Source organism: Streptopelia decaocto (genome assembly GCF_964273445.1).
Source record: "Streptopelia decaocto genome assembly, chromosome: 2".
Taxonomy (NCBI): Eukaryota; Metazoa; Chordata; class Aves; order Columbiformes; family Columbidae; genus Streptopelia; species Streptopelia decaocto.
Window position 1 is genome coordinate 47,968,555 of NC_138655.1, and position 11,799 is coordinate 47,980,353.

Below are 11,799 nucleotides of genomic sequence, written 5' to 3' on the forward strand. Positions count from 1 at the left end.
CCACATAATGCACACTGTGGTCCCAATATTCAAGATAGTCTTCACCTTTCCTGGTGGGCCAAAGTCTTATGGTGGTAGCTACGGCACATTATGAGGTCTGTACTGAGAAGCAACCGCTGTGACCACTCTTGGTCTGCCAGTGTCTAATCATCAGTCCAGCTCCTGGCAGTTTGTTGCACAGGTGGTGTGTATGCCCATCACATCCCAAACCCATAGACTGGTTTTGTCCCCAGTGCTTCCTGAAGTCACCTGTGTTTTGCTGTCCTTCCTGCCTTGTCAGCAGCCAGAAAACCCCAGGGGTGGGTTGCGTATTGGTGATTCATCCTAGAGGCAGTTGTGTCCACAGACCCACAGCCCTGGTGATAAAAAGAAAAGGTACCTTCTCTTCTCTGGCCTCCTCCCTCTGGTGCTGTCTGACCAATGCATGCGGTCACTCTTGCAACCACAGTTGCACATGGTGTAGGATGGGTAGCCAGAGCATCCCAGGAGGCAGGGAAACCTCTGCAAAATGGATAGGGAGAAATGCCTGTGCCCTTCCAAAATAAAGATTACACCTATTCTTTGCTTCCTGGAATGGTTTGGGACACCTTGCTCTAGCATCTTGATATAGTAAGTCCCAGAATAAAGAAACAGCCTGGTGGGAAACTGATGCAAATAAAATGTCCTTCTCTGTTCTGAACCACTGTTCATGACTAGTGCTGTTGCTATCCTTTCCCTCATCTCAGGCAAATGTACAGCTTCAGTCCTTCCACAGGAGTAATTGTGAGTCCCTGCTGAAATGAGAGACTGTTTCCTATGTATCCTTGCTGCTTGTTTCTCCACCAGTTTTCTCCTCAGAAGAGGAAAAATGTCACCTCTAGCCACCACAGTGCCAGTGTGTAACTAAGCAGGTTCTGCATGTCTCTCACTGGGGCAGGGTGAGCTGCTCCAAGGGGGAAAGGTAAGAACATATCAGGCCAAGTCAGAGGTTGTGCTGTATGTGACTAGAAGCACCCATAGCTGAAGTCAGCCTGTTCCGTGGGGCCATGGAGCAAAGAAGAGGAGGAGGAAAAAGCCTACGAGCCATCATCACCATGAGGTGTGGAGAGGTGCAGGTGTTCAGCACTGACAAGGAGATGCAGCGATGTCTGGGACAGGTAAATGCCCGCACTGTTACTTTCATGAGCTGTTGTGCCTAGACAGGCCCATACATGTTAATATCAGAAGTGTCTGGGGCAGGATATCTAGCCATTGAAATGCCCTGATGCGTGCCTTTCCTCAGGTGAACAATGTGTCCCTAAATCTCCCCCTTTAGACTCAAGATGGTGTCCAACTCCCACCTCCCCTGGCAGAAATCCCTCCTGATTTTCCTGTGGGCTCCATCCCAGAGCAGGGAGCACCAGAGCTGCACTGCTCTGCCCAGGGCGCCATGGGGAGCACAGGGGCCACACAGATGAGAGTTCAGCCCCAGGGGCACCATGTTGGAGAGGTGGTTCCTTGCAGTTGCTGTCATTCTGGACACCAGTACTCTACCACTCCAGAGTTGCGCACCATGTCAGTTAACAGCTAGTTTTGAGTTTCCGTATGTCTTTACTCAACATTATTTTTCTTTTCTGAATTGGCCATGTACTTTCAGGACTGTTGCTCTGAAGTAGGACTATGCATTAGGACATTAAAGAGCAGCCTGTGCCAGAGTTTTGATTTTCTGTCATCCAGCACCTTAAATCATGTGAAAACTGCCTTGGATTTCACTTGGATTTGATGTTGATGTAAAAAGTATCTTTTCCACATATGCAGTGGTGTTCTCTAGATCCTCTGCTCTTGTACATATTGATTCTTACCTCAAATCCTGAATTAATCTCTCTTGCCTTGTAGGGAAGCCACTGAAGCTGTTAAATAAACAATAAACATACACCAGCCTTTGGATGTCTATATATTTGCTTCTTCTTTTCTGTTGTGAATGTGTGTTAATTAATTGTTAATTTACAGACAAAAAAAAATAACTCATGTACCAATATTTTCCAAAAAACACAGGAGGAAAAAAAAAATTAACACGCTAATAAAGAATGGAGACCAATTTATATACGGATTTTGTATGAATTCTTTATTTCAGAAAAATAAATAATAAATGACAAAACCTCTGAAGAACTTAAGCTTCACCTTGAGCTTGCTTGAGCAGCCCATCTGATCAGGGAATGACAGAGATTCAGGGGTGGGGAATATGTAATTGTATTGAAAAAGCACTAGGGTCTCATAAGATTTCATCTACTAAGTGGTGTTAGATAAGGCTATTGTTTGAATCAAGTTGGGCGGGGGGGAGGGGGGGGTGAAAGGAGTTATTAGCAAATGTTTGGCTTCTGCAAATGAGGGGGAAAATGACATTGATTTGCATCAATGCAAATTTTGTGGACACAGACATCAGGTCCCTGGACTGTCATCTTGAAAATCTGGTCTGGTTTGCATTTGTGATTCGAAAGGGGAGGACGCTACTTAAGGCTTTTAAAGCAAGAATGTGCACAAAAGCATAATTTTTTCAGCCGTGCTGTTGTTCTATGGTTCTAGTGAAAGTAACTTCTTTGCATGCTCAACTTTAAATTTCATAGCCCCTAACTGCACTTCAAAATTCATTTCTTGAAAATCTAACCCAGACTTTTATAAAGAAGAGCCTCTCCATAGTCATCTTCAGTGACCTAAGGGATTCAGATGATCTCAGTAGCAGAATCTAGATTGTATTTTGCCTCATTAACCACATTTTGAAAATCACCAGCCTGCTTTGCCAGGAATTAAGTTACATGATTTAAAATTAACATAAGAGTTTAGCATAATTGAAGTGGGACTGTGATATCTGACTTATGGGATTATAGGAGATAAAGGCATAATTTGCAGCATAAAAGATAACCTCTATTTTTAAAAATAAATTTTAAAAGGTCAAAGTGTGAGTTTGGGCTGCAACTTGGTTTATATTTTGTAAGACTGTGAGGCTAAAACAAAAACTGAAGGTCATCCACTATAACTAGTATAAAATCCCACTTCTGCAACTGAACACAGATGTTAGTTTTACTCAGAAAATGATATTGAACATATGCAGAAGAGGAATGAAAAAACATTCCACAACATTCTGTGCAATTACACTTATACTAGATATTAGCTGCGGCATGCAGAGCCTCTTTTAAGGGGCTTCATTACAGTAAATGCATTTTAGTTATGAACATTTATTCATTTGAAGATCTCTAAGCACTTCCCTAATGCAGGTCGGTTGTCAGGGCACGTCAAATGTGCTGTAAAGGCATTACAACAAGTCCATGGGAGCTAGAGAAGAGTGACCCCTTGGCTCATTTCTCTCTTCCAGACACCAGACAGTTGTGCTTCCCTCCTGAAACAAAATCTTGATTTTTAGAAACTAATGTTCCATATTTGCCTTTCTTCCAAAATGAATCAGTATTAAATAAAATAAAATCATTTTATTTAATAACAAAGTTAAAATAATTTTAATTAATAAATAAATTAAAATAAGAAATAAATTAAACAACATGCATGTGCATTCTCAAATTCTGACATACTTGTCAATGTAAGGCAACTTCCTTTTTGCAGGTAGGATTTGGCTTGCAAAGCTCAGACACAGCCATTATGCCCATCTCTTCTAAAATTGCTGGTAAACTGTTGCTTGCTGGAAGTCAGAGGTGTACAGCCACAGTGCAGTCAAATATAGCACATCCTCTTGAAATGTCCTCTTGTGCAACTCCCCCAAAAGGCCAAATTTATTGGAGCTACTCCTGCCTCAGGCTGTTCTATCTTGGTGATGTGTCATTGGAGAACACCACTTTAATTTTAAATGTAGTTTACATTTAAATGAAAATTACAATATGACACTTTGCAAAAGTCTGAGAGGAAAATACTTTACTAGAGCTTTGTATTTCATATGTAGGTTATGTATAAAAGTCTTTGTTGTATGTGCCTTCAGGCTAACAATACATCAGATAAGTCTTTTTAACTGTAATATTAATACCAGTTTATCAGCTCTGTAACCTGCTGTGATGCTTTCAAAACTAAATGAATCTGGCCTTGGAGCCTAATGTCTGAAGTCAGACCATAAATTATTACACTTCATAAAAAATAGAGATGCACTTGTCCTATATCATTTACAGTTCAGAGGGCAGGAACACAGAGTACCAGGGACTGCAAGTGACTGCCTCAGTGAAGGGAATCTGTCCACAGCCCCAGATACCAGGGACTGATTTGCCTTCTAAAATGTGTGTATGTGGGCATCCAGGAGAAACAGCCATACTATTTAGTTTAATGAGAATGCCTTAGATGACATTTGACATTCATAAAAATACCTATTTTGGGAAAGAACTGCTGAGCTCTTGGTGCTGTAGCAAATGACAGTGAGTCTCATAGATTTCTTATATATTAGAGGTAGTTCTGCTTGTGTCTGAAGTAACAGGCTTGGACTTCAGAGAGCTAGATCCTTGTCCAAGTTCTCTAACTTCACAGACTTGTTGGACAAACTTGAATTGCTCTCTGCCTCAGTTTCCCCACTGGTAGAGTGGTCCTATAAATGGAAGGTAATTATATCACATGGCTTCTGCTAAAATCATTGATCTCTGTGGATAAATAGCCACATTCAGAAATTAGGTGTTAGTATGGAATTTAACTCATAGGATAATCACGCCCTTTCTTTATGTTTTATTTCCAATGGCTCGGAGGAAGCCAGGGACTTCCCAGCTTTGTTCCAGCCGAGAAGTGCATCATTCAGCTCCGTTCTGGGCAGTTGGCAGCCTTAAGAATGCAAGCTCTGTTTCAAAACACTGTGCATCTGTCAAGCCTGCCCAGGCACTGCCTCAGCAGAAAACCAGTGCCAGGTTGTCTGACCAGACCAAAGTGCCCCTCCGGTTCCTTTTGTACAGAGGAGAGCAGACACACACACACACAGGGTGAGAATCTTGTTGTCTCATTTTGTTCTGAGCCCAAATAAAGAGAAATTGTTTTATCTTGATGCAGTAGCCCTAAATAAGGTAACGCTCAACTGGAGGGTCCTGCAGAAGCAATGGATCCTATCTATATGTGCAAACTCCTGCCCTCTCCCAAATACCAGGGCTGCATAACCCAGTACCCAGGGCCATGTTCCCCCAGCCTTCCCTTCCTGGGGTCCTGCCAGCCCTTGTGGCAGTCTCCAGTTTACCTATCTGGTAGAGACCTTCCTACTGCCATAGCCGCTTTTTCTATGGCTCTAATAACATGGAGAGTGTATTGATACAGACTGTGTTACTTTCTTCTATTTGTGTTCAGAAAGTGGTGTGATTATCAGCCTGTTTAAGGGGGGAAAGAGTCACTATAAGAAGAAAAGGAAAAATCTCAAGGCCACGACAGTATATTTTCTTTTTAATATATATAATTGTTGCATCCTTTCCTCTCTTCACATATAATTTCCCACCCTCTTTAAGTATGTCAGCATAAATGTGTGCGACCAATTGTCAATTCACCCTCAGCTGTCAAACATAACTGAGCTCCAGTCCAGCACATCTATGTTATCATGGCACTGAGGCTGCACTAATAAGCCCGCCTGAGAGTATGGTACTGTCAGTCACCATCTGTGCACACATATCTGTTGTGTCCTTTTCATGTAGAAATTCCTCCTATGTCAGATTTTTTCCCTTAAATTCTTTCCAGAAAGCACAGTTTCCAGAAAACCTCCCAATACTGCTCATTTCCCAAGATACGCAAATGTGAAGTGTCCCATACAATTTGCATTCAAGAAACAGCATTCTGAGACATAAGGTGAAGAGCAGGTTTATCTGGGTGTTTCAGCACACAGAGATGTAAATCAACACTCAGTGGATTGTAAATACATGTCAGTAGGATATTAAATGCTAAAGGTTTCATTTTCCCAAGCTAGTTACTTAGGTATAAAAACTAGATGTAGGCAGACTAGCATCTGCCTATTGAATTATCTCATTTTTGATAAAAGCAGACACAGAGATTTTTACATTTTCTGAATGATTATGAGTTGTAATTCCTCTGAGAAAAAATGTGTGTTCAGAGAGCTGAGTTCAACTACATAGAAGTTTTCTCCCTACAAACTTCCACAAATGCATGTATAAATCCATGCATGTTTTATAAATGCACGTGCACACACATAATGTATATATGTGAGTCTCATAACATTCAGCCAAATGTTTCTCAACAATGGTAGTGGAAGCTACTTAGTCCTGCATTTGACTTTAAAGATTTTCAATGTGTATTCAGATATACGATATACACTCTCTAAAGAAAGAGGGCTCCCATTTGTTGGCTTGGGATGTATAAACAGAACTTAGATTAACTCTGTTGTTATCTGTGGCCATGGCAGAGAATTAATATGGTAGCATTGTATACGCAAAGGTATCGTATGCTGTATAAACACGTTTTATTAGTGTGTTGCAGAGCTATGACATTACGCCAAATGAACCTAAGCTGCTCGCAGGGACTGCCAGTTTACCTCTTGCACAGATTTTCTCTTTGCTTCTTTAGCTTGCCTGGCACAGGATGCTGCCAGGTCTATGGGTCTGCAGTTCAGGCAGCTGCACCTGCTTCTGATCATGGGTGCAGCCAAAGGGTTTTGGAGGAAAGTTCCTTGGTGGGGAACTTGAGATGGGGGGAAGTTGGCAAGAATTTGCAGCATCTCTCTGCTTTCAAGGAAGTTATGGTGTTACCACCTATAATGTACTCCAAGCCATAGACACCAGCTGTCACCTCTGCTGTGACTTCTGCTATTCTCTTAAAACAAAACAAAAACAAACAAACAAAAAGAAACAAAACAAAACAAAAACAAACAACACAAAACAAAAACAAACAAAAAAGACAGAGGGAAAACCTCTAATGAGAGTGGGAAATGTTATTTGTGGCTGGAGGTGACAGTGCCCAATAAGAAATTGCTGCTTTGTGTCTCTGATTGAAATACCCTAAGACTGCAACACACCAAAAGCTCAGCTCTGGGGGAGGATGATGTTTCTTGAAATCCTCGTGATCCCTGCAGGTCCTTGTGAATAGCAGGGAAAACACCAACACAGAACCGAAGTTAGACGAAATTGTTCTGTGCCTCAGCCATGCTGCCAACAAATTCCTTTCTCCCATTTCTCCCTGAATCTTTTCAGCTCTCTCCAGACAAGTTGCTACAGTGGGTCCAGGACACTGTGCCGCCTCTTCAAGCAGAAACTCCCCTAATGGAAGTGCTGTTACCAAGCAGAATCAGGCTCACAATTTGTTTTCTGCCTTGCTTTACTTAAAAGTGATGCTAAGACTGAAATTCCCAGATGTTAGACTACTCAATACGCAAGCCAGCAGTGAGAGGAAGCATGCAAAACTTTCAGGCAAAACTTTCCAAATGGGCTGAGCAACCACTGCTGCCAGAAACATCAACAGGAGCTGCAGAAGAGCCACCTCTGAAAAGTAGGTGGCCCTAAGGGAGACTCCTAAGTGTGGCTGAAAAAAAACGATTCTTATGAAATTGTGCCTAACAGCATTTTAGTGTAAAGAGATATCCCTAAACATACTTTAGCGGGAAACAGCAGAGGCTACTTTGCTGAACTCACACCTTTCTGAGCAAGCCATGGAGAAGAAGAGGGAATATTTCAGGACATTTTGAGATATTCTTTTTAGCGTTTTCACTTCTGCTTTCCATCCCCCATTCCTGCAAGCACTGAGGCATTTCTTTAATTTATTGCAATTTACCAAAGGAAAACAAGCTTTCCCACTGACATCTCTACAGCTAAAATCTGCTCTCTGTGCTGTCTTGGTTGCAGAACCAGGCACAGACTGAATGAGAGAAGTTGGGAACTTGTTATGTAAAATCTACAGCAAGTGAGCTTTTCTAGTGCTATTATGCCCTGACCTCTTATTTTGGCGCACTAACAAAACACTGAGACTGGACAGTTAGAGGGTTTCCCAGGCTCCTTTTTTTTTTTTTCTTTTTCTTTTTTGGCCTCATCACAAAACCCAAGAGAATCAATGGTGTGCCCAAACTTCTGAAATGGTCCAGGACTTTCAGCATCTCCAACACACAAAGAAACAGTGGGGAAATATGTGCATTTTATTTATTCATTATTTAATCAGGACAGCCTCCTGTCTCAAAATTCCTTGCTTTGGATCATGCTAGAAATCTCTGGCACATTTTCCAATTGTTTGATATTTGAGCTACACTATGGTCCCTATTGCTTTACATTCGCTTTGTTTTCTGTATATGGCTTAAATTCTCAATTTTTCCAATAAATTACACTTGCCTGTAAACTGGGTGATTGTTTTACCCTCCAAGACTCACTAGAGCATCCTCACTTGAGTAAAAGAGAAAAGAAAAAATAATAAAGTGAATAGAATAGAATAGAATAGAATAGAATAGAATAGAATAGAATAGAATAGAATAGAATAGAATAGAATAGAATAGAATAGAATAGAATAGAATAGAATAATAAAAATTTAAAAGTGTTTTTCTGGCTGCAGACTGCTACACTTCATATGCATTTTATGCCTCTTCACAGTCTTGGAAACTTGGAAATATCTACGATTTCTCAGGTACACTGTCAGCTCTTGAGACAAAGCAGTTGGCATCAGGGTGAATCACAAAGTTTCTGAAACTGGACAGCAAAAATTGCAATGTGAGGCTGCATGGAAGCACCCTTCTGTGCCTTTCACACCAAACAGGTTCAGTTTACAAGTCAGAAATCATTTTCAAAGAGCCCATTCTGCAAATGCCACCCTGCAACACTGAGGGCCAGGCTGGGTGGTTTTCTGCCCCCTCCTCCCACACCCCAAGGACCAGCCACGTTGCAGCGGGAGCCTCACCGATAACAGTGCCGGTGAGGCGTGTAGCTGAAAAGAATCCCTTTCACTGGCGTGTTGGTTCTGCCGCGCTGCTGGTAAGAAAAATGTGCTCATGTCAGTCAAGTGTGCAGGGTGAATCTGAAAATCAGATGGGTATTGTAGATGTTTTACTTATACAAAAGGGGACATATGAAACCATAGATCTCTCAGAAATCTCCCTTTCTCTGTGTGCGTTCTTACAAAGGTAGATTTATTTTTAACATGGATCAGACATTTTTGGCTCGTATCCCCGAAGAGGCATGATTAGCCACATCTGCCTCCTTTTTTAACACTAATTTAATACAATACCTGTCCTCACAAAAATAGTTCCCTCCATGAAACTCACAAAATCCACTGTAAACAGCAACTTACAGTAGGGCTGTCTACAGACTGTCCAAAGCATGGATGCAGGAAAAGAGAAGACTGATGAGTCTAAAGACGTAAGCCATGAAGGTTTCAGAGTAGTTGCTGTGCATAAATAAGTCTGCAAACAAGTAAAAACAATATTTATTATCTCCAAAGTCTTCTGGAATAAATGTCTTTTGGTATTGTTTTTAATTATTCATACATCTTGCAGCTTTTTTCCTCTCAGTTGGCTTTGCAAAAGAGCAGCTTGCCAATCTATAAGTGCCCATGGAAGGTAGTTGTGGAGGTTAGATTAGAAAACATTGTTTAGAAAGAAACAGGAGATGCGAAATTAGCCTAAAGCAGGGGACCTCTCTGGCTCTGCTCTTGATTTCATCTAGTCTTTGCAGATTGCATCTGCCACTCACTCTTCAACCCTGTGGGGTGCCAGTACATGCGAATATTGGACAAGAGCTATGAGCCTCGAAAGAGTGTTTTCTGCAGCTGCGTATGCTCCCAGAACATGGTCACTGGTGTTCAGTAGCTGAAGACAAAACATTATGAACTGATCAGTTCTCTTATGTTCACCAATCAACCACCCCTCCATCCATGCAGTAGCTATAAGCTGGTATCAGTAAAGCTGAAGATGACAGCAAGTGGTGTTTGTTTCTTTGTATTAACCTTCACTATCTTTGTTGACTACTGAACCAGCACAAGAATCTCCAAAGCAGTAGAGCTTCTACCATAAAAGAGACTGAATAACTCCAATTGCCTTTCCCCTAGTCCAGTAAAAATGTGGCACCTGTACCACAAGTTATTAGGCTTCATCTATTTTTTTCAAGCTGTTAACACAGAAAACTGTCAGAAATGAAAATAATGTTCTACAAAGGATGTCAAGAAAAACATGCTGTCAGATTTTCTTTAGAAGCTTATGGACGAAAGAGGTTGAACTTGTAAATATTCATAGTCAGACCTTGCTTTTCAGTTCAATGAAAGATGAACCTTCGCATAGAAAAAAAGATCAACAACTTCACTTCTATGGCCTGAGGTTTTAGCTTTTATAAGGTATTAACGTTGAGAGGGAAGAAAAACCCTACAAAATACATAGCATTAAGAAGACAGTTACTATTGTAATCTGCAAAGATAGCCTGAATGATCTGAAGCAAAACTGTCTGTCTCAGAACATGCTGCATAAGCACATTCATGGCATACATTTCCACTAGGTGTATAAATCCTATGGTTATGAAGCTATCTAAGTATTATATATATTATCATTATATTACATACAGCAGATGGCTTGAACTGGGGCACATGTCAAATATACTATGCCACTGAGCCTCAGCCTTGCCAAAAACAAAAACAAACAAAAAAAAAATAAAAAGGAAAAATAAAACAACAACACAGGACAGATTTAATTTTTAAAATGACACATTGGCTGACAGAGGTAGGGGCACAGAGCAATGTGTTTAAGTGTTTCTAGAGACTCTACCACAATACCAAGTGACATTTGTTTAAAGCATTACCACCATCCGTTAGCCATGGAGCTGTAAAGGGATTCAGACCTGCCTGACAGATCTCTGAAAGTGGTTAAGGGAGTAGTAATGGCAGCAGCTGGCAGGGATCTGAAGGGATCGCTGTGAGGCCTCATGTGCTTTAGGGCTTTCCTCAGTAAGCAAATCTGGAAGTAAATATAGCATCATTGCCAGTATAGTCTGAACGTGACTTAAATCAGGAGGCTGAGAAAAGAATGGTCAAATACAGAATACTGGATCGTTCTCCAGCATGACCCCTATCAGGCAGAACGACTGCAAAATTTCATGTCTCGGAGTGAAACAAGACTTCACAGAATCACAGAATGTCAGGGATTGGAAGGGACCTCAAAAGATCATCTAGTCCAATCCCCCCGCCGGAGCGGGAACACCTGGATGAGGTTACACAGGAATGTGTCCAAGCGAGTTTTGAATCTCTCCAGAGAAGGAGACTCCAGTTTATACCCATTGCCCCTTGTCTTATCATTGGTTGTCACAGAGAAGAGCCTGGCTGCATCCTCATGACACTTACCTATAGAGTGAGGTCTGTATTCCGAGAAGGACTGAGGGATTCTTGTGGAGAGGCAAGGAGGAACGCTTTCTCAGTGCGAAGCTGCAGTGTGAAGGCCTAACTCGATTCCTAGGTATACAGTAAGAAACGCTTTTACTTCAGAATATGCCTGCTGGAAGTCTTATATTAAAAATGCATTTTAAAAAGCATTTTGTAAAAGTGGTGAAGGCACAAACAAGAGGTGAAAAAAAATAGAGAAATTTCTTTAGAGAGAGAGTCTTGGAGAGCTCAGTTTGCTTAGCTTATCAAAAGGATGATGAAGAGATGACTTGCTCACATTACATAAGTATCCTCATGGGTAGACAGTAGAAATTCAAGAGGCTTTTTAGTCTTGGAGAGAACAGCATAATAACTACTATATGGCAGATAAATTCATACAAACTCAGTTTAGAAACAAAGAGCATTTTTGGTGATAAAAATGATTAGCCTTGGGAATTAGCTGCCAAGGGGATGGGTGGATAGAAATCCCATGAGTTTTCAAATCAAGCAAGAATGCATTTGTAAAATATATTTAACAAAATATAAATTATTGAACTCATG